We start from the raw sequence: 25,095 nt of genomic DNA on the forward strand, positions 1-25,095 counted from the left end.
TAAAAAATCAAGATGGACATTACCTTGACATAAGAAAGAGTTCTATATATCATAACAGGAGTTAGAGGTTGACTACATAAGTATTCTTAAATAATGCCATAAAATTTAAAAGTAAATAGCAAACTGAAGCAGAATCTTTAAATGCATGCCATAGTAACAGTTAATATTCTACATCCACAAAGTGTTTTTAAAAAGACATTCCATGAATATGAAACCCTTGCAAAATAAGAAAGTGCAGAAGACAATGTCAAATAAGTTTATGCATATATGTTAAATCTTACTAAACAAATGAAACCATAACTGCAATGCTTGCCAATTTTTAACTAAAAAATAAATTAGTATAGGAAAAGTGAGAAATACTAACAGGTATCATAATTGCATATGCTGTGAAAAGATAAATGGGTGAAAAAATAATTTTTATAATTTTGAAAATATTTATCAACAGTCTTAAAAATATATATTTTTTACCTAATAAATTCACATCTATAAATTTATCCCCGCAGATAATGAGATATTTGCATGAAAATGACGGTATCACCTCCTAATTTATAATAGCAACAAAATTGGGAAAAGTTAAATGGAAATTACAATTAGAGACTAAGCAGAAGTAGAACTCTTTAGGCCACAACTACTCTTTTCCTCAGTGCAATATGGCCTCTGTGACTTGATGGAAAGGCAAGACTATTGAGACAGGAGAGAAGGGCCCAAGTCTTGTACGCTGCTATGCCACCAGCAAAGAAAAGTGTTCCAAAACTAATCAAGACATAGAAAAATTTATATTTACTATCATATAGAGAAGAAACACATAAATCTGAACATAAAAAAACTTAAATTAAAATATATGGAACTATAAATACGAATATATAAACAGGACTGATGGTTTGCAGTCTTTTCAAACTGTAAGACATTTGGTACTGGTTCTCTAGTCCCATCTTTGTTAGATGTGGGAGATTTTGCACCATACTTGTTACATCATTCCAAGGACAGCAGTGACTTATTCTACTAAGAGCATTATGAAGTTCAGAGGGAAACTAAGAGTCTGAGAGCATAGGTATACATTGCTTTACAGGAGCCAAGATAGCTACTGTCATCTGGTGGTCTTTGCCGAGTAACAAAGAAAGGGAACTGAGCTCATATTCAGCCTCTCATAGTTTGCCAAAGCTGGATCAAATGGTACTTACTCTAGAGGTAACTTAAATTTAGCTCATGGATGATTTTCTTTCTGTCTCTTTCTTTTTCTCCCTCCCTGCCCTGCTCTCTCTCTCTCTCCTTCTCTCATCTAGGATTGAGGCAGTTCATCTTGCAGTGATACTTTCATAGCTATGTCTCTTCTTCCTTACACTTACACTCATGAATTGGAAGTTTTTCAAGTATTTTCAGACCTTATTTTCTGATTCTATACTGGATGAGCCATTTGTGCTGCAATCAAAGAATAATTGAAGCAAAATATGGAGAAAAACGTTAATAATTATGGAGTTAAAACAGATATGATATAGACACAGATATGTATAACTGAATATTTATTATTTATGTTTTGCATAATATGCATTTGTTATATATTATACCAAATAAATATTTATGTGTCTATATGTAATAAATGCTGCTGAGTGTGGGAAACTGTAGTCAAGCCTATTACAGTAAGTCCGCTACATACAAACATTCAAGTTGCAAACTTTCAAAAATGCAAACACATTTACATATCAAATCATGTAGTTTAGTTCATGTGCCCCTGTATGCCAGCTGTTGTACTGTACTACTGTACTTTTCAAGGTACTGTAAGATTAAAAATGTTTTCTTAATTTTTTGTGTTTATGTATAGTTTGTGTGAAAAGTATTATAAACCTATTACAGTACAGTACTATATAGCCAATTGTGTTAATTGAGTACTTAGGCTAACTTTGTTGGACTTGCAAACAAATTGGACTTACGAACATGCTCTCAGAACGGAACTCTTTCATATGTAGGGGACTTACCCTATGCTCTAATTCTGCACCCAATTCCAGTGTGTGGGTTTTTTCCTGACACCAACTTGGTGTCCTACAATTCAAGTCAATCTGACACTATCTACCTGGAGATAGCATTAGATTCCACAGGTTAAGGGCTCAGTCTCACAAGACTGCTCCCCACTTCAGATGCCAATCACAAGTCCAGGTGTGCTTCTGACAAACTGGCTATAAATCAGAGGTTCCCATAGTCCCCTCCTTGGGTTCTATTAATTTGCCTGAGCAGCTCATAGAACTTCCTAAGCCAGTTTACTCACTAGATTACCAGTTTTTTAAAAAAAAGTATGATAAAGAATATGAATCCACAGCCTGATAAAGAGATACATAGGGCAAGGTCCTGAACAAAGAAGCTTCTGACCCTGTGGAATCTGGGGTCCAGCATGGCAGCAGTGGATGAATTCTGGTCCACCAACCTGAAAGCTCTCCAAGTCCCATCCTTTTGGGTTTTTATGGTGGTTTCAAATCATAGGCATGATCAATTAAATCATTGATGATTGATTCAACTTCTAGCCTCTCTCTCCACCACAGAAATCAGTGGGTCTGAAAGTTCCAATCCTCTAATCACATGATTATTTCCACTAGCAACAGCTCCCATTTTTAGGTGCTCCTCAAATTTACATCATTATCAAAAGACACCTTGATTGCTCTCAGCTCTCATCACAGGAAATTCCAAGGGTTTAAGAGCTATGTACCAAGAATGGGAAAAAAACCCAAATATATATTTCTTATGACAAATCACAAGATCACATACACTGAAACAATCCAATGAACCCAACAATATAGTAAGAAACAGAGTGAAAAACCACATAATTATGACAGGATATAATATTCTTTAACTGGGTCTGTTTTCTAAGAGTAAAATAAAATTCAAAGCAGTGAAGCTGAGTGTCTTGGATTTTTCTACCTGATAGACTCACTCTAAATGGATTTCTAAATCTACTGAATTTTAGTCACATATTCATGAAGATGAAAAATAGGAAACATTGGGATCTAGGACCACCTTCTTTTGTTCAGAATCTTGAATAATTCCTTTTTACTGCTTACTGCCTTGTTTAATAACAAAATCTAAATGGTCATACCTGCCATACAGTTTTTGAAACTGTGCCAATCTTAGTGTTATAGCTAACTCAGTAGAACTATAGTGTTATTTGTTTTCTTCTCTGAAATTTACAAATGTGTCCCACAAAGATGCATTGTATTCACAACGAGCAAAAAGATGTCCTTGAAATAAAATCAGAGTCATCAACTACATCTGACATTTCATTGGATCACCTTGTGTAGATGCATTGTAAATAAAAAATGTGTAAAATGTCTTTAACAGGTTAAATAGCCATAAAAATCTAACTTCAGAGACCTACCTCTAACAGAATCCAGTTGTTTTTTTTTTTTAAAAAAAAAACAGTATAAGGATCAATTATTTGTGGAAAATTTCTTCCTTGTGAACATTCTAGAAATTTCTATCAAGTGACTGCCAGCTTTGTGGTTTTTTTTTTTTTTTTAATGCAACATGAAACCCAAGTTCCTTGAGATGTCATCTCAGTTGCCTTTCATAGATCATACTACTTGGCAATTGTCCCCCCAAACAGGTGGGCAGTGTGTGCTACTGACATACTGAGTAACTTGTGTTCTCTAATGAGAATAAATTCAAAGAATAGCATTATACTTATTCCAATATTTCAGCTATTAAATTCATATGCTTCAAATGAGCATGACTTTCTATACTAGTTCAACTTAAATAGTTTATTCTTTCTTTTGGAGAAATAACTCAGGTTAGCAACCTCCTTATTTTGTTTGAGTTGGACCTAAATAGGACAAACAAGTAAAACTAACTAATTCTGCTTAAGTATCTATCTATCCTGTGAAAATGGATGCTAAAGATTATGCATTTCTAGATAGTTTAGGTGACAAGTGTGCTTTAGTAAAAATTAGCACTGTTACCAGAATTTTTCTTTTTTCTTTAATTTAAAGGTATTACAAAGACTATAAAATCAATGTTTTAAAAACCACACTTTTAAGCCAGTTACACGATTACCTGTTTAAATACATGAAAGTTTGTAAACCAGAAAACCAGGATTTATCTTTGGCACTTGCTTTTTCCTTAACTCTTCCGATCTCTTGCCGAGCTCTGCCTAATCCCCCTCATAAGTATACAAGCAATTTTAATTCCCCGCTTTCAGAAAAGTACTAATCTGTTTCCCCACATGCTCTTCTGCTCCCTCCACACCCTGTTCCACATTGCTTCTAGAGCAATCATTTTAAAATGAAAATTTAATGGTATAATTATGTCCATCCTTTACTTGAAAACCTTTGATGGTGTCACAGAAAAGGCTCTGAATAATAAAAATCCCATGTTACAATGCTCACCTATCATAGCTCCACGCTCTCTGCAATTTTCTCTGAATACATTGAACTTTCCCTGTTTTCTTCCACTCTAGGGTCTTCCAGTATGGTGGGATGAATGCCATCCTCCCTGATACACAGTGCCCTACAACACACACACACACACACACACACACACACACGCGCGCGCGCGCGCGCGTGCAAAGAAATTCTCCTTAACTCTCAGATCTCTTTTCAAAGATAAAGATTTTCTGATTCACACACCCAACAGCTGCCACTTTGAATCACTTCAGATCCTGCTGCTTTTCCCTTTCATGACTCAATGTACTTTTTTTCCAGCTGTAATCGTAATTTTTAATTATGTATTTGATATTACCCCCTGCTGAATATTGTATCCCCCCGAGAAAAAGGAATAGTTGGATGCATAGTTGTGTTTATTATAGATATACAGAACTGCTTAAGACATGATGGAAATGTTCAAGTGAAGACAAAAGACCATTGTACCCTTTATTGTAATCATGAAACTATAATCATTTACCACTACGAGCAATTTTAAAATACTTAGAATAATGCCTCACAAGATGTATACAAAGAAGCTAAAATTAATCATAGACCTAAATGTAAAGCCTAAAACTTGTAGAAAAAAAATGGGAGATGTTAAATAAAGATTATTCAGATATGACAGTAAAAACAAAATCAACAGAAATTTTTTAAAATGACAAATCGAATTTAAGAAACATTTAAAACATTCATTCTCCAAAAGAAATTATTAAAGGAATGAAAAGTCACAATGTAAGAGAAAATATTTGCAAAGCAAACCTTTTAGAATGGCTAAAATGAAAACGTGCAACAATACCCAGTGTGGGTGAGGATGTGAAGGAACTGGAACTCTGATACACTGCTGGTGGAAATGTAAAATCGTATGTCCACTTTGGAAATCGTGCTGTCCTGTAAAAGGTTAGACATTCACCTATGGTCCAAAATTCCCACCCCTAGGTATTTAGCCAAGTTAATCCCAAGCCTACCAGCACCAAGCTTAAATCCATACACATCTAATTGATTTAAATGTAGTCCAAATAGACATACTTTTAGCCATTTAGATCAGAACTACTTTTCAAACCCTGCAAACTGCACCCAACATTTGCTAACAACCATAGACAAGACAAACCCTGTAGCTATAAGACTTCAAACTTCTGCTGCCTTATGGAGCTCTCTGACCCAGAGACACCCCCACCTTGCAGCTGAGACAAGTCTGCACCCTCGCTGGTTTCCCTTCTTCCCCAAAAGGTCCCTTGCTCTACTCCCCTTCTGGGTGGTGGCCCTGTGTGCCTTTATGGAAGGTGTCTTTCTGGGAGGGACTTCCCCTTCTAAGTAACCCTGTCCAAGTGTTGCCCAATTAAGTTTGTGTGTTACTGCTTCTCATGATTCTGTCTCTTCCTTGATTAAGCCAAAATTCTGATTCTGGTAGGCTTTGGGATAACAGTCCTAGCCTGTTTTGTAAAAGTAAATAGCATGGGAGCCATTTTAGGCCAATACACAGGGGCCAATTTTGGCCCACTTATATAACAACAATAATCTAGCAGCAATGAGTGACCAGTAATAAGAAAAGAGCAACTTTGGTGAAAAGTTAGCAATCTTGACCAAATGTTCAATTACTTCGTATTGCTTTTTTCCCTAATTTTTATTAATTTCCTTTTCTTTTTCAATAATTCAAATGTAGTTTATACATGGAAATAACATTATTTTCTGTGTGATTTGATATTGACTAGTACTAAATATTTTATCACAACTTTCAAGCATCTCTGGTAGTTAGGAGTGGCTATGGAACTAATTTCCAGATAATGGAAGTTGAGGGAAAGGATGTATACTCTTTCTAGGCATTTGAAAAATTCATGTAAATTAGAAAAAAACTCTATAAAACTACTGATATTGGTGTTTTTTTTTTATTATAGAAGGTAATCTTACCTTATTTAAAGCAACACTAGAGAATAAAAGAAAAATATATAAGATTTTAGGCTAATTCTTATACAACTTTGATGTATTCCATTTAAAATCTTAAACTAATTTATTGAGTATATACATGCATTGATTCTCCATCATGTGCCATGACCAGGGTGGTAGAGTATTAAAAATGACAGGTTTGATTCTCAATAAAATTGGGATGTCTAGTAGGGTTACAAAATAGAAGAGATTCATACAGACTAGTCCTGAGCATGGTTAAAAGACAGAATTAAATTTTTCATGCACGTGACTCAGAATCCCATGGCACCTGCTCTTGTTTGACCCCTTCATAAGCCCTAAATTTATAAGTTCCCTCTGACAGATTCCTTGAAGAGAAAGAGTTGCAGTTCTGTTTATGGATGGACCTGTGTAATACGCAGACACCAGCCAAAGCTAGATAGCTGCTGCCTTACAAACTCATTTTCTAAAGTTCAGAACATAAGACGTAAGTTTGGCTGTCCATTTCTTATGAAAAAACAGATGGCCTAAATTATGGCTCTACATCGCCTCATAGACAGTGGGTAGCAGCTGGCACAATTTGGAAAGATTTAGATTCAATAATATTGGAAAATCGGTCCTAGGAAATCTAGAGAAGTATATGGATGGTCCCCTTAGGAGAAGGTGAAAATATTTGTATACCACATAAATGCCAACCAGAAGATTTTGACATTGAAGGAGGCTTTCAATAATTGGTTGTTGAACAAAGTCTCCATGGCAACTGACAAAACAACATGGTCTTCCCTTCACCATGATTTGACTATGACCATTGCTATGAGCACAGCTTTCCAACAGCAGAGGTCAATGCTGATCCCCTGACATAGTACAAATTCCTGAATATCCAGCCAACAGTGTGGTGACTGGCTAATTTCATTGGATTTCTCCCATCACAGAGGGTCAGCAACTTTGTCCTCACAGGGAAAGAAAATATTTCAGGTTTAGATTGCCTTCAATGCCAGTGCTGACATGATTGGACTTCAGTATTCTTTACCAGCACAATGGAATCCCACACAACATCAACTCTGTGGTAAATGCTGCTGATTCCACACCTAATACCCTTTACTGGGACAGTACACACAACCCAGCAGTTATTGCAGTTGGCTGCTAACTCACAGCTCTCTCATTATTTGGAGAATCAAACTCAGCACTCAGTGATACATTAATACAAAGTACAATGGACCACTCTTGCCTCAAGATGGAACAAACTCTGCGGTTCTATTTTCACTCTAAACCTTCCCCATTTGATCAAACTGAAGTTATAATTCAGCTGAGACATCTTTGCTTAGCTTGATTTTCCTCTAGGGCACCTGCCTTTTATCTTTTTCTTGAGTAATTTGCTTTGTAAGTAAATTTTACAAGAATCTTCGTTTCAGATTCAACTGCTAGGCATTCAAACAGGCCCTATTTTGTAGAAAAGGAATTGTGACAATTGGTTCCTACACAAATAAGTTACTATTTTTGCCCTGAGTCGCATCATCCAGAAGCAGCTGGCTTGAGTAAATGATAGGACAGCAAGCTATAGTAAGAGTTGTGGCACCTGCTTGGAGGACATATCTGCAAGATTTTTCTACATTTTTCTACAAGATTTGGCATATTCTTGAAACCAGAGCCAATATATGGCATAGTCCTTCCTGTAGCCCGAATTCATAGACATGGGAACAAAGAGTAAGAAAGAGGAATCACCCCTTCACTATTATACCTAATAACCCATTTGAAGAATGTTTGCTTCTTATCTCTGTTCCCTTATGCTGGGTGAATTTAGAATTCCTGAGAAAGGAGTCCTTCAAAAAGAAAAGTGATCATGGATTTGATCATTTGGAAGCACGAACTTTCTACTGGTCATTTTGATTTTCTTGTAAAACTAAACCGGAAGAGAAAGGGGATTATTCTTCTGATGGGTACAATTTAATTTTATAAATCTGGTTTAGTTTACCTCCCATAAGATTTGAGAAAAAGATTTGAGTAAATTTTCTTTGTTCTGACTTTACATCTCTGCTGGTTTTGTGTAAGCATTGGACTCTGCAAATCTTCAGGCAGAGGCAGTTACTTTAAAACTGTATTGAAATTATGTATATCTCACTCTTCTCTGCTCAATAACAACACATTATTAAGAATATGTCCAGTAGATAAAAATTGATGCCATGAGTCTTGCCATGTTTTTACTTTTTAAAATTGCATATAATTTTTGCTTTGAATACATGTGCATATGGTACGTCTAAATTTAATTTATGTATGGATATGTACATATGTCTGGTTCATTGAACATTAGCAAGAATTGAATTTTGTGATTTTGGTGTTTACAGAAAATTAAATATTCTTAAAAAGTAATTTCCTGCTGTAAGTTAAATATCAGTCAGCACAATCATGAATGGTAATTCATATATGCAGCTACCACTAACTGATTTTCTAATTCCTCTATTTAGTTTTCCACTGGTTTGTTGAATCAATTTATGACCAGCATGAAGAGAAATGTTAATTACATAGGAACCATACCTATTGCATGAAGAAAGTGTAAACATGAATACTAACAGCATATGTAGTGGAAAGAGCATTAGCTTGAGGTCCATAGCAGGTGAGTCAGACCCAGTCCACTGCTACCATTACAATAAGACAACCATCATACCTTGACCAAGTCACGTAACCTGCCTGGAGTAACAAAATCAAATGTACTGAACCTTATAAGTGGAGGAGTTAATGGGTTTGGGGGTAATAAAATATGAGAACAATGGTTTTACTCCTATATCTGCCACTAACTAGCAGTATGTCATTCCATTTCTTTAAATGAGAAAAGTAGGAGGAATATTTATTAAAATATATTGTGACTCAGTTCTTTGATCTTGTAAACTGTTAATAGTGTTTATTAACCAGCAAATTATATTGGTCTAATCCAATTTAATATACTATATATTTTTTTTCATTTTGATGGTATTGAAATTTAGTTCTTTATCAAATCTATGATAATATTTAGGTAAAAAATTGGCTCAGTTGATATATGTATATTTCCAAGATATAAAATTGCACATGAGCTTATTAAACAATGATGTTTATGCAAACAGTAACATTTTGAGTAGAATTTTTAGATATTCTTTTTTTGATACAATAGGTTCATATATGCCCAGATCTTGCACAGGGATCTAGCTAGCATCATCTCACCATTATAAAATAAAATATAATCGTGGTTTTTGCTTCATTTTGAATGAAATAACTTCTATAGATTTCTAATATAACTGTCAATTGATATTTTCTTAAAGTTGGTTATTTTTAACCAACTGATGACACATTTGATTATTTTAAATCACTTTTACAAACAAACACATACAAAAGGGAAAAATACATCATAACATTTTTATTTCCTTCATATTCTTCTCCTCTCATCTTACTGGCCTCTCATTTCTACAGAAATTAAAAGTAACTGAATTCTTCTGATCACTTTTCAAAGACTCATTGTGCCCGTAACTAAGGCAGGATCCCAGCAGCTGCCTGGAAAGAGGACTTGATGTTAAAGAAATTTCAAAGAGGTGTAAATTAGCTTTGCTTTTCACTTGGCAACTGGCAGATGGCAATATTTTGAAGATAAAATAGAAAAGGGGTTAGCTGTTTGACTCTACCTCAAACTTTTCTCCATGCTGTAGTTCCAGTATCCAATATTGATGCCCTCTAATCCTGAGAGTTCTGTGGAAGAAACAAACCCCCCCAAATGATGATTTCTTCTATATTATCTGAGATTTCCTCAGAATCTCTGAAAAACTCAGGTTGGTTTCAACTACAAAGACTCAGCACAGGTATATATTTAGGTAGGAGTCAGGATAGGTCAAAGGGGAAGTTACCAGATCTGTCTTGTTTCACTTTCTTGATTAAAATAAATAAATAAACAGAAAGAATTTAAACCAGGCAGAAATTCTCTAGTTTGTCATAGTTCTCTTGACTCCTTGTTGTTTTGTATCTGACAATCTGAGAATAGTGCCCAGTGCATGGAAATTGCTCAATAAGTAATTGTTGAAGAAATAATTGATATTTCTTTCCTGTAAGACATTTATGTTTGTGACCCATGAATTTTATTTTTCCAAAATTGGGTAATGCTGTAAATATGTCCGGCATTTAACAAAGACATTCAGAAGTTCAATACATAATTTCAAATGAATAAAGAAGGAGCAGAATCACACATTTTGCAATTCAACTTGAGAAATGGACCATATATGATTTCTTGTTCATAATCCTACTTCTGAAACCGATCAAGACTCCTCTAAATTAATCTTATAGTCTTTCATAATGTTTTCTCCCTATTCACTAAACTCTAATTCTGGTTACTTTTAAATATTAATACAACTTAAGTATTCAGACTGATATTAATATTTTACAGTGTTCACTTCATAATCACCCCTTCATTATTAATGTGTCTTCACAGAAATGGTGTTCTCGCTCCTGTAAACCAATTTATACCCAGTTTGCTTTCAAAAGAGTGTTTAATATTTTCTCCAAGAAGCTCTGATTATTCTAGCCAATTGACAATGGATTAGCAGTTGGACCATGTCCCTCACAATTCATTAAGAAAATATATGTTGTATTGTCATGTGTTTTTGCCAATTCTTTCAGGTGTCTTGTTTATTTATTAATTGTTCTCTAAATGGAGGTTAGGCTGGAAGATCAGACCGGAAAAGTTAGCTGAGGTCAGGCATAAAGTGCTTTTTGAGGAGTTTACATTTTATGATATGGGCAGCAGTAATCATACAATTTTATAAATGCTGAGTTTTGGGGATAAGATATGGACTTCATGATGATGCTGGAAGATAAAATGTAAATTCTTTATGTTCAGGGGTTCTGTAGTAATTCTTTAGGTCCTTCAGCTTTCATTTCCTCTCAGGACACTCAAAAGACACTAAACAGAAATGTAGTGACAGATTGATGTTTGGAGGTTTGCTGTCATTGTGAAGGTGATTATGAAATCAATTTCCTTCATATAACAAGCTGGATATTTTTACAAAATATGAAGAGGTAAAGGTATGAATGACATAAGAATGACCAGATAAAAACTAGTTTTATTTTTTAGAAAAATATGTCATTTCAGTTTAATTAAATATACTTTGAAATCATTTCTCCAAAGAAGATATACAGATTGCCAACAAACACCTGAAAGAATGCTCAGCATCACTAATCATTAGAGAAATGCAAATCAAAACTACAATGAGATATCATCTCACACCTGTCAGAATGGCCATCATCAAAAAATCTAGAAACAATAAATGCTGCAGAGGGTGTGGAGAAAAGGGAACACTCTTGCACTGCTGACAGCCACTATGGAGAACAGTTCCTTAAAAAACTACAAATAGAACTACCATATGACCCAGCAATCCCACTAATGGGCATATACCCTGAGAAAACCATAATTCAAAAAGAGTCATGTACCAAAATGTTCATTGCAGCTCTATTTACAATAGCCAGGACATGGAAGCAACCTAAGTGTCCATCATCGGATGAATGGATAAAGAAGATGTGGCACATATATACAATGGAATATTACTCAGCCATAAAAAGAAACGAAATTGAGTTATTTGTAGTGAGGTGGAGGGACCTAGAGTCTGTCATACAGAATGAAGTATGTCAGAAAAAGAAAAACAAATACTGTTTGCTAACACAATATATGGAATCTAAGGGGGGAAAAAAAGGTCATGAAGAACCTAGGGATAAGATGGGAATAAAGACACAGACCTACTAGAGAATGGACTTGAGGATATGGAGAGGGGGAAGGGTAAGCTGTTACCAAGTGAGAGAGTGGCATGGACATATATACACTACCCAAAGTAAAATAGATAGCTAGGGGGAAGCAGCCTCATAGCACAGGGAGATCAGCTCCATGCTTTGTGACCACCTAGAGGGGTGGAATAGGGAGGGGGGGAGGGAGGGAGATGCAAGAGGGAAGAGATATGGGAACATATGTATATGTATAACTGATTCACTTCGTTGTAAAGCAGAAAGTAACACAGCATTGTAAAGCATTTATACTCCAATAAAGATGTTAAAATAAATAAATAAAGATACCTCATATTCATCTAAAAATTATAATATTAATATATTTTTAGGAATCCACATGATATGTCAACTGGACTATTTCATTTTTTTACTGTTTTAATTTTGTCATATTTTACTCGTATTTTTAGTTTAATTTGAAACATTTTTAGATCATCTTTAAAAATGACCTCTGTAATTAAAAAATATTTTAAACTTTAGGGCAACTGAGAAGCATTCCTTATGCAGAAAGAAACAAATAAATTCAACTCTCTTTCCTTCTTACGTATTATTATATTACAGTTTATTATTACATTAATATTTTATTCATACTAAGCATTAACTCTAATGGAAATTAGCTTACTATTTATTATTTCCTGGTAGTAAAGAGATGCATCAGAACATTTACTGAACTTTACTGCTCATTAGATTACGGTTTCATTATATTCTCTAAGTTATCTAAATAGTCCAGACTTCATTTCAGTTACTGGAAGAAAATGACAAAAAAACTGAAAATGTATTCTTAGAAATGTGATTCATGTCTAGTAATTTTGCAGGAATGCTTAAAAATTAACAGTACAAAATTAAAATTGGTTGATATGACTAAGATCTTTGCTATGATTAGAGTCCCATCCCAAGATTTTTATATATTCTAAATCAATTTATGCATATTCATAGTTCAGTCTCAGAAAATACCATATGCATATAATGATTCAGGCTTTATGTTGTTCTAAAGGGATTTTTCATTGACTCAAAATTTGAACCTAATTTTCAGTTAGGATTTCAAAAGCAATATTTCAGATCTCTTCAAAACTCTACAAAGAGCATTTCTGAACATTGATAACCATCATTTTGAACACCTCCTAAGATAAACCGTTCCATCTTCAGTATGCCTTGTCAAAAATTATTTTTATATTAAAATTTGTATAGGGCTTCCCTGGTGGCGCAGTGGTTGAGAATCCGCCTGCCGATGCAGGGGATACGGGTTCGTGCCCCGGTCCGGGAAGATCCCACATGCCGCGGAGCAGCTGGGCCCGTGAGCCATGGCCGCTGAGCCTGCGCGTCCGGAGCCTGTGCCCCGCAACGGGAGAGGCCACAACAGTGAGAGGCCCGCATACCACAAAAAAAAAAAAAAAAAAAAAAAAAAAAAAAATTTGTATAAATTAATCTACAATCTATTTTATTATTATTATTATTTTTTTTTTTTTTTTTTTTTTTTTTTTTTTTTGCGGTATGCGGGCCTCTCACTGTTGTGGCCTCTCCCGTTGCGGGGCACAGGCTCCGGACGCGCAGGCCCAGCGGCCATGGCTCACGGGCTTAGTCGCTCCGCGGCATGTGGGATCTTCCCGGACCAGGGCACGAACCCGTGTCTCCTGCATCGGCAGGCGGATTCTCAACCACTGCGCCACCAGGGAAGCCCTATTTTATTATTAAATAAGAGTTGGACTGATGGGGCAGAGGAAGAGTGAGAGTTAAATTCTAACTGAATTCTGTATGTATGTTTTTGCAACACATTTACATGCTGTGAATGAAATGAATGACTAGTTAGAAGGATCACTGCTCTTTCTTTGGTTCAGTATTTGTACCCCAACAGGTATCAGACTAAGAACTTGAACATGAAGGTAAAATAGTGTGGATACAATGAGTTCCCAAATTGATATTCTTTCCCTCTTTTTCCTTTCTTTCTTTCCTTTTTAATTTTTTTTTGAAGTTTTGTTTTTTCTTTTTTGAAGTTTTAAATCCAACTTGAAATATTTTAGAAGCCAAAAAATTACCCAAATATTACTATCCTACTAAGACAAGAAAAATAGTGAGGATAAAATCTCTATAAAGTGCTTTTGGTACTTTATACATATTCAGTATGGAGTCATTAAAGTTGTTCTGTATGATCAACATAGTGCTACAGAAAATATGAACAAAACAAGACATTCAGGGTATCTGTTAGTTTAGAAATAGGAAAATTATTTATAATATCACTGTTGATCAGGCATGCAAGGATGAGGGCCTGAACTAAAGTGGTGACAATGAGAATGAAGAATTATATATAATTCATGATGTAGTTGAATGAATAATTCAAGAGATAATATGTATATATAGAATGCCTTATTAATTATAGCTGGTGACCTAAAATATAGCATTATTTATTTTGTAGGGGATGTCAATATTTCAAAATGGGGAGAATGAGAAAATTGATATATTCTTAAAGTTGTAGGGAAGTCATTACAGAAACATATTTTGCAGGGTATAATTCACTCAACAATTAATATTTAGTGAATGTCTGAAAATATCTGCTGTGGTTGTGGTGAGTGGACAGAATAGAATATGCATTGGACCTAGGATGACAAAAGATTAAAGTTCAAGATTCACCAGTCACTTCATTTTACTTTTCAGTGTGAGGTTTACTAACACTACCCTTTCCTCCAAATTATGCATGAGGAACACTCCCACATGAGGCAATAATATAACATTGTTACCTAAACTTTCTACCCTTACTCCTGCTCTGAGAACACGGTCATAAGTCAACCGACCATGTCCTAATTCAGATCCAGGGCCAGGAGACTTGCTTTTTGGTTAGAAGTTATTAGTTCCCAACCTTGGCCACACACAAAGCATGGGGCATCTGATGACTTTCGATTAATTTCTAAATTACAAAACCAAATAGAATGATGGAAATCTCAGATTCCTTTGCATGTTGTACTTTGTCCACTTGACATCTCATAATTTAAATATTGGTTAAATAACTGACCCTATGTCATCTTTCTATTGAACAGTTTAAAAAATATATTTGCTATTTTTATGGGTGATAAATGGAAGCTTCTTTGATGTTAGAAATTTGCATTACTTTACTTCTATTGAGTATTTTTGAACATGCTTCAGAGTCACAGCACCTATAGTTAGTTTTTACACCAGGACAAGCTTTCCTGGCAGTTGCCCCACAAAAAAAAAAAAAAAAAAAAAAAAAAAAAAAAATCTTAGATCACATCCCAAATCATTGCTTCTTTTTTCTCTCTGCCTGTATTACCATGGTAATAAAATTGCACACTTCTGTGATAATTAACAATATGACAGAGCTCAGGAACGTAACTCGAATTTGCTGAATCTCAGTTCCCTCTCCTACTTTACAAACTAATATTAAGTATTAATGTGAAATAAAGTATGTAAACACAATTTTAAAAGTGTGAATCACTATCAAAATGTGAGAAGAAACTTTATGAACAATAATAAGTCTTCCACAATTTGTACTTAACTAATAATTCTCAAAAAGCAAAGTACATGTAAAATGAACATGAAATGTCTTTATGCTCCAACCACAGATTATCTTCAATCAAGTTATGTCTAACACAGTAATTTTTACAAAGCAGCTGATTCTATCTATACTTTGTTACACAATATAATATGATTTTCCTTTTATTCTCCATAAAATTCCTGCCCCTGAAGGGTTCACTTCCACGATTAGCTCCAATGGTTTGTTTCTGTAATAAAGCTCTGACAATTACCCAATATAAAACTTTTTCCTTAAGGTACCATTATCGGTAATATAATTATTATAGTATATCTAATAGAACGAAGACATAGATTTTGTTGTCACAGGGTTTGTAGTTCACTTGGGGAGATAGAAAAACAAATAATCATTTATACTACAAATCAGATTGATTTAAATGTTTTAATAATGACAAACATTAAGAGTGATGAGAGCAAAGAGAGATTATTGAATTCCAAGAAGGAAAATAGACTGTTTCTCCTGAAGTGAAAACAGTTTTAAGGATGAGTAGAGCAGAAATACTAAAAGTAGATATGGGGTGAAAGGTTATTTGACATGTAGGGCTCAGAATTCACTTTTTCAGCAAATATATATTGATTGTCTACCTATAACAGGTACTCAGTTATAAACTGGTGATGAAAACATAAATAATAAATGGCCCTTACCCAAAAGGAGAGAGAAAAATAGGACAGTAATTATAGTTCAGTGAACTAAGTGCTTTGATGAAGTATGTTACTGGTGACAGAAAAGATATATATCTATATGACATCATGGGGTACATGGTGATTAAGTAAGAATCAAGCTGCATTTTTTGAAAAATGTTTGTTTATAGCTAGTTCGAAAAAGAGTGAAAGGGTCAAACTAACAGCATGTATGAAAGATTGATGGGTTATGGGTTATGTGAAAAATAATAATTTTATATTACTGGAGCAAATAAGGGGTATTAAAGGGTGTTGGATGATAAATTTGCTCCAGGTAAACCTGCATATTGATTGCTAGGCCAAGGTGTTTGAAGAATGTCTGTAAATCTGTGAGAAATGATGGAGTGATTTTGGTTTGGACATTACATTTTCAAGTTTGCATTTTATTATTTTATTCAACCAATGTTTATAGAATATTTATTATATCTTAATCACTGTTCTAGCACCGTGGTGTTTAAAAGAGGCAACGTTGTTACTGTCGGGAACCACATGGAATACTGACACTGACAGCTACAGGAAGAGTGGATTGAAAAAGGACAGTGCTGGAGATTGAGAGGTTAGTTACAAAATCTCTATAGTAAAATATTATAAAATTACAAAGCTTTTACCTAGGATAGTCACAGAGATAATTAGAAAGAGGAGACAGATTTGAGAGTCATAAGGGAAATATTAATTACATCTCTTAGTGCATTGTTAGGTGTTGGAGGGGGTAGGTGAGCACAGAAAAATAATCTATAAACATCCCAGTTCTCTGGGCTTGCAAGTGATGAAAATTATTGTGATAATTAATTTCATGGGTCAGCTTGGCTAGACCATGAGATGTCCAGATATTTGGCTAAACGTTATTTCTCTATGTGTCTTTGGGGATGTTTCCAGACGAGATTAACATTTGAATCAGTAAATCAAGTATAACAAATTGCCTGCGCCAATATGAGTGGGTATATTATACAATCTGTTGAGGGAATGAATAAAACAAAAAGCAGAGTAAGGGAAAATTCACTCTCTCTACTTGATTGCTTGAGCTGGAACATCAGTCTTCTCCTCCCCTTGGATTGGAGCTTACACCATTGGACTCTGGTTCTCAGGCCTTTGGACCTGGACTAGAAGTAGCATCTTAACTGCTCCTGGTTCTCAGGCTTTAAGACTCGGAGTGGAACTACACCACTGGCTTTCCTGGGTCTCCAGCTTGTAGTTGACAGATCAAGGGACAAACGGACATCATGTACCTTAAAGTTACAGGATACAAAATATATCCTGTAGTATTCCTGCCAAACTGTATGATCTGTAATCATTAGGAGGCACCAGGCAAACTCAAATAAAGGGTATTTTCCATGTGCTTTTAAAAAATTTAGGGTCATAAAAGATAAGTCTGAGGAGCTGAACATATGGTCTTGGGTTGGATATTATCCTTACACATTTTCTGTAATGCTGAAATCATATCAAACTGAAAACAATTAAAACAAACAAAAATATTGGGCAGTGGAAGAAAAACACAGAAAGAAATAAAGGAAAGAAAATTTCCAAGAAAAAACATGTAGATATTTGGTTTGAAGGATGAGGGCATGAAGAGAGTTCTTCCTGGATCTTCTTCTTAAATATGATGAAATTGAGAAGTCAAAGCTCCAAACTTTTGTCCTTGATACAGTTAGTGTATATCTAGATACATAATGTATAAAGAAAAAGTGCTACCAAGAGCGATGACATATGGTACTTTGCGTGCTGAAAAGCTGATCTTGGGAATTGAGCCAGTTTCTCCAAAAGTAAATTGGGCATTTTTTTTTATCATCTGTAATCTGTTTTTAAAGATTTCAACATTTCAGCGGAGTGATATATACAGTATGTTAGTAAGTATGTACTAGTTAGTTTAAGCTTCAACTCTAGGCACAATCAGTTGCTTTAATCAGAAAAACATATGACAGGGGTGATTAGCCGTTATTATATCAAAAAGACCCTAATCCAAAGGTAATCCATAACTAGATCAATAGTTGAATATTTGTTCATTAGCAAATTTGAAATAAAAATGTGTTTTTATTAGTGAAAACATTGGTTTGTCAAATAACGTGATGAATATTAGAAATACGTTCTCAATTTTAAATTCAGTAGGTTTGGAAAAGCTAAACTTTTTATTACTCATTAATAGTATTAAGAATCTGGGCAAGCCAGAAACTTGATCACTGAACAGATTTATATCCAGAAATTTGTTCTGAAGTATTTCTATTTTCCTGATGATAATCTTAAGAATAACCTTGCCTCTAGAATATTATTCTCTGCTTTTATTATTTATTTTATTTATTTATTTTATATTTTATATTTATTTATATTTATTTATATTTATATTTTATTATTTATTTTATTTATTTATTTTATTATTATTCTCTCACTTTTCATGTGACATGATTCAAGTACTTAAAAGGACAGAGAACTGGGATTTTTGTCAAACTCCTAAAAAAGATTTTATGACATGATTTCTGTTTCCTCTGTAATAAGTGTTTGTTGTCTTTTATATGTGGGACAATGCTTGTTCTGAGATTTGCTTTTATTTTAACATGGTAGTAAATGTGTGAGGTAGTTAACTCCTATTTACATCAAACATCTTTGGAAACTACCAAAAATAATGTAGGAGATGAGCTCTATTAAATGGGCCTTGGTCAGTTAGCAACATATATCTTGAGGGACAAAACAAAACTTTGTTGCTGATCTGGGTACATATGAGAGCTTAGAGAACATTCCAGAATAATATTTGAATCTACAGCATGGTGGACGGAAAGGAAACAAGAGATATATAGAAAAATAACTCCTAAGCTAAAGTTAAAAACAAGCAAATCACAACTTCTTCAGTCCATTTTTAAGTTTCAACTGATTTAAACAATTAGTTTCAGACAATTTAAAAGGCAGTGTAGATGGGAGAGGAGGCTAAAAAAGAAACACAGAGATCTGTTTCTTTGTTAAAATGTAGCCAAGTCTTCAATAGGGCAAGTCAGAAAAGAAAAAGCATGTGGAAATCACTGCTAAGGACAGTCTTGGTCGGATCAGCAGAAGTAACTGTTAAATCACTGCAGGGGACAGGAACATACACGGCTTTAGGGTTCTCTCTACTTATTTCCTACTATGCCAGAGCAGAGAATTATCCTCAGGGAGAGTATTCATGAGAAAGGTTTCAGAGAAAATGGGCCAAAGTCCATGTGGCCTATTGACCCTAGTCTTTAACCTCACTCAAACCATCCTTCAACAAATAGCCAGCCCCAAAAAAGTAACCCTGCATTTCAAAGGTGAAAAAAATTTACAAAGGAACCAGCATAGAATTTGTGAAAAGATATTGAATGAAAAGAGAGGAAAGGAATATAAAAAGGGAAAGGAGGAAAGGGGATAAAAGATGCACACCTCCCAAAATTACATATCAGGTAAGCTATTTTACAAATTTGTGGGTAAATGTTATAAGAAATCAATGAAATTAAAGAAAATATGGTTTGTCTGAAATAAAAATTCAAAGAAAATATACAAAGGTAAATATAAAAATGCTGGTAGAAGCGTTCAGAAAATAAGGGAAGAGAAAATAAAATAACCATAGAAATGATGTTCATTTAGACGAAGCAAAAAAGAAAAACAAGCACAACTCTAAACAGTCAAGAACATGGAAGGTAGGTCTGAAAAAACACAGGAATAAAAAATGGAAATCAACAGAGCTAGAAACGACTAGAGAAAATAAATATGGATGACAGAAAATTCAAAGCTAACACAACTGTAATTGGTATACTTCAAGATGAAACAGAAACACATTTGAAAGCAAAATAACGAAATTAACAATTTCCTAAAATGGAAAAATACCTGCCCCTGCTTTACATGCCCCCAAAGACAAAAATTTCAAAGGAACTATAAAGGGAGTACTGTTTGGAGGGGATGGGTCCCAAGACCACAGTTAAGTTTAATGACTCACTGGAAGGACTCAGAGAACTAAGAAAAACTGTGGTATTCATGATTATAGTTTATTACTGTGAAAGAACACTGGCTAAAATCAGCAGAGGAAAGAAGCTTCTAGGGCAGAATTCAGGAGACACCAGGGAATGCTTCCAGTTTCCCTCTCCTGTTGGATTTTTGCAGATAGCACTCACTTCTCCCAGTAATATACTATATGTGTAGCAACATGTGTGATACCACATATGGAATATTGCCAACCAGCAAAGCTCATTTACCTAAGCCTTGGTGTCCAGGACTTTTATTAGAGGTCATTTACATGAGTATGTTAACTGGCATGGCTGGCATTTAGACTCCCACCCCTCCAGAAGTCAAGCGGCTACCTATAGTCCCAAGCCCCCACCATAAATCACATTATTAATGTAGTCAATGTGGCATGGTCCAAGGCCCTCAGATACAGATACTCTTATCAGACAAGATATTCCAAGGGCTTAGAGGTTATCCCCTAGGAGCCAGACAAGGGCCAAATTTTGTTTGGATCATATGGGGTATGGACTACCTTGACTTTCCAAATTAACCCTTTATTGTTCAGGGGGAATCAGCCTGACATTAGATGTCCATATGGGGTGAGTAGATTGTGAAGATGTGTCTAAAGAATATTCAAAAAATGTAAGTGGCAATTAAGAATATTCAAACAAACTGATTCTCAAGTATGAAGATTTATCTTTAGACATGAGATAAATCAGTAAACACGGCACCCTTGAGTCCTTTTCAAAACGGTTATGGTAATTATGGTTTAAAATTTTTTAATGTAATAAATAATGATATTACAGAAAAGAACAAACCTAAAATAGGATAGTAGAAGGCAAAGTAATAAATTAGGTGATAAATTCACTATTCTTTCATGGCTGATGATGAATGATTAAGAAAATCAACATCATGCAACCATTTAAGTCTGATAAATCTAACAATAGAAGCTTAAGAATATCACTTAAAGATGTAGATGTTAACATTAGTCATAATAATCTAAAGAAAAAAATCTAAATTTTTAATTTTCAGCAGGAAAAAAAACATACAAAAACAATGCGTGCATGTTTAGTAGTAGTGGAGGCTACAGTAAGAGAGAGAAAGCAAAGGCACATCCAAAGCAAAAAGCATATTATAAGGTAGAACTAACTCAAAACATTGTAATAATAAACATAAAAATGATAGACATGATCTTAAAGAAAATGGCATACCAGAAAATACAAATAAAAATAGAGAAGTTTGAAAACAAGGGAAAATTTTTAAACAGAATGAAAAAGAGAATTAAATAATGAAACAAATTATTTTTAAAAGAACAAAATTTTGTGTAGTAAAAAACAGAATCAAAATTGATCAAATACTACCTATAGAAATTATATTGGAGAAAATAACAGAAACTCATAATGATGTTAAAATTTTAACTTGTCACTAAACCTATACAAAGCAAGTAAACAACAAGAAATATGGGCACAGACTATGGACCCAAATAATATGGAGGCAATTTATTAGATACATATTAAACTGTGTTCCTTGAAAACAGGCACTAAAACATATTTTCAAGAGTATATGCAAAATTTATAATAAATGATTAAATATTAAGCCACAAAGAGACTGTCAATAGATTTCAAAACATAGAAGTGGTACAGATGAAAATCTGCATGAAAAATGGAGAAAGGTACCATTTATAATCTTGTTTGGAAATTCTTTCTAAACCAGACACAAACCCCAGAAGCTATAAAGGAAAACACAGATAAACTTCACTACAGAATTTTTTTGGCAGAGAAAATATGCCAAAAATAGATTGAAAACAAAAACCAAAAAAAAAGGAAATGTGCATTCACAACAAATATAACAGCATAAGTTCTAATGATGTTACTACAAGAAGAAAATATAAAATCAAGAACTATGAATGGCTATTACATATGTATATAAAGATGCTCAAATTTATTGAATATAACTGAAGATTGAAATAATAACAGTAAGATATTGTTTACCTTAGCAGCTTGAGAAATATCACCTTATATCCTAAATTATACCATAGTCATATCAATATTCTCTGCAGTTATAAAAATCCAGAAGTTTTATCATTGTATTTTACATGAAAATATCTCAATTAGATGTTAAATAAAAGGATCAGCTTATTTTATATATTTTATACATTACTTGGTGTAAATAATGGAGTCAAACAAAGGTGTGTGTGTGTGTGTGTGTGTGTGTGTGTGTGTGTGTGTAGAAATTTTCTGGAAGGACATTCAAAAAGCTGTGAACAGTGATTATCTCTCAGGTTAGAAATGGTCTTGAGAGTAACACCTCTCATTTTATAAACTTGTAGAAAATTTGGATTTTTGCACACCTTTTTTTTTTACATCTTTATTGGAGTATAACTGTTTTACAATAGTGTGTTAGTTTCTCCTTTACAACGAAGTAAATCAGTTATACATATACATATGTTCCCATATCTCTTCCCTCTTGCGCCCCCTCCCTCCCACCCTCCCTATCCCACCCCTCTAGGTGGTCACAAAGCACCTAGCTGATCTCCCTGTGCCATGTAGCTGCTTCCCACTAGCTATCTAATTTACATTTGGTAGTATATATATGTCCCTGCCACTCTCTCACTTCATCACATCTTACCCTTCCCCCTCCCCATATCCTCAAGTCCATGCTCTAATAGGTCTGTGTTTTATTCCCATCCTATCACTAATCTCTTCATGACATTTTTTTTTCTTAGATTCCATATATATGTGTTAGCATACGGTATTTGTTTTTCTCCTTCTGACTTACTTCACTCTGTATGACAGACTCAGGGTCTATCCACCTCATTACAAATAACTCAGTTTCATTTCTTTTTATGGATGAGTAATATTCCATTGTATATATGTGCCACATCTTCTTTATCCATTCATCTGTTGATGGACACTTACGTTGCTTCCATGTCCTGGGTATCGTAAATAGAGCTGCAATGAACATTTTCGTACATGTCTCTTTTTGAATTATGGTTTTCTCAGGGTATATGCCCATTAGTGGGATTGCTGGGTCATATGGTAGTTCTATTTGTAGTTTTTTAAGGAACCTCCATACTGTTCTCCATAGTGGCTGTATCAATTTTTACATTCCCACCAGCAGTGCAAGAGGGTTCCCTTTTCTCCACACCCTCTCCAGCATTTATTGTTTCTAGAGTTTTTGATGATGGCCATTCTGACCGGTGTGAGGTGATACCTCATGGTAGTTTTGATTTGCATTTCTCTAATGATTAGTGATGTTGAGCATTCTTTCATGTGTTTGTTGGCAATCTATATCTTCTTTGGAGAAACGTCTATTTAGTTCTTCTGCCCATTTTTGGATTGGGTTGTTTGTTTTTTTGTTACAGAGCTGCATGAGTTGCTTATAAATTTTGGATATTAATCCTTTGTCAGTTGCTTCATTTGCAAATATTTTCTCCCATTCTGAGGGTTGTCTTTTGGTCTTGTTTATGGTATCCTTTGCTGTGCAAAAGCTTTTAAGTTTCATGAGGTCCCATTTGTTTATTTTTGTTTTTATTTCCATTTCTCTAGGAGATGGGTCAAAAAGGATCTTGCTGTGATGCACACCTTTTTAAGTAGTCAAAAGTGCAAATAAAATATAGCATGTTTTGTGACCCGCAGTGTCTAAAGCAAAGGTTTGAAAAATTCTTTGGACTTATTATCTCCAGTGTTTTATGTGTCCTTCTGGATTACAGAGGGGAGTTTCTTTACTGTGATGAAAAGAAAAGCCAGCTATCTGAGAAATGAATGAGAGATAAGAAAGTAATGTCATCAGTGTAGATTACTCTTTAAAAAAATTAAGTTTGCTGCTTGCTATCCTCAGTCCCTTTTCTGTTTCAAGTGTATGTTTTTATCTCCCCTTGACTTATAGTGTTTCTAATACCTAAAGGAGAAATGTTTTTGTCTTTTTAATAAAAAGTTAATCCTATTGTGCAGAAAATGATCAACTCAGCAAGCCCAGGCTGTGCACACACTGCACATTAAAGGCTTGTCTCTTGCCTGATTCCTGGGAGGTAAGTCCTTAGAGTATCCTGTCTGTTCAGAGTATCTTTGTTACCTGGGGAATTTGGGCAACAAAGAGAGTTCTTGGTGACAGTGTGATTGACGGTAGTAGGCTTGGGCCATGTGTTATCAGCTTGATCTCTGGAAGGGCTGCAGAATAAAGGTCAGCAGGGAACCATGCCTATGTCACTGGACCCCAATAAAAACTCTAGACGTCTAGGCTCAGGTGAGCTTCACTGGTTGGCAGTGCTCTGTATATTGTTGCCACGCATCATGGCTGGGGGAAATAAACCCTGTCTGCACAATTGCACTGGGAGAGGGCTCCAGGAAGCTTACATCTAGTGTCTCCTGGACTTTGCCCTATGCACCTCATCCCTTTGATATTTTATTCTATATCCTGTCACTGTAGCAAACCATGACCATGATATAACAGTTTTGCTGAGATTTTGTGAGTCCTTCTAGCAAATCACTGACCTAAGGGTGATTGGTTACCCCCAAATCGTACCTATATAGTCAAGAAAGTATATGGACTCTCCAAAACGTTGGTTCTCCTTACTGAACTCATCTTCTCATTAATAATATAAAAGAATGGCTTAAGTTTGACTATTTGCTGAATTTTTAAATTACTGAAACCTAAAACACACACACAGACACACACACACACACACACACACACACTCACACACATTTTAAGAAAAAGTGGGGCTTCCCTGGTGGCTCAGTGGTTAAGCATCTGCCTGCCAATGCAGGGGACACAGGTTCTAGCCCTGGTCTGGGGAGATCCCACGTGCCGTGGAACAACTAAGCCCCTGTGCCACAACTACTGAGCC

At 34.8% G+C, this 25,095-nt stretch overlaps 1 long non-coding RNA gene across 1 annotated transcript in view; it reads left to right on the forward strand.

Annotated features, from left to right (window-relative positions):
* Window positions 1-25,095, forward strand: part of LOC136794446 (uncharacterized) — an 821,984-nt gene that overhangs the window by 317,361 nt on the left and 479,528 nt on the right. Inside the window, exon 3 of the long non-coding RNA XR_010841210.1 lies at window positions 16,751-16,863. This is a non-coding gene — a long non-coding RNA (uncharacterized lncRNA). The remainder of the gene's footprint in view (window positions 1-16,750; window positions 16,864-25,095) is intronic.

This window comes from Kogia breviceps, chromosome 6 (genome assembly GCF_026419965.1).
Source record: "Kogia breviceps isolate mKogBre1 chromosome 6, mKogBre1 haplotype 1, whole genome shotgun sequence".
Taxonomy (NCBI): domain Eukaryota; kingdom Metazoa; phylum Chordata; class Mammalia; order Artiodactyla; family Physeteridae; genus Kogia; species Kogia breviceps.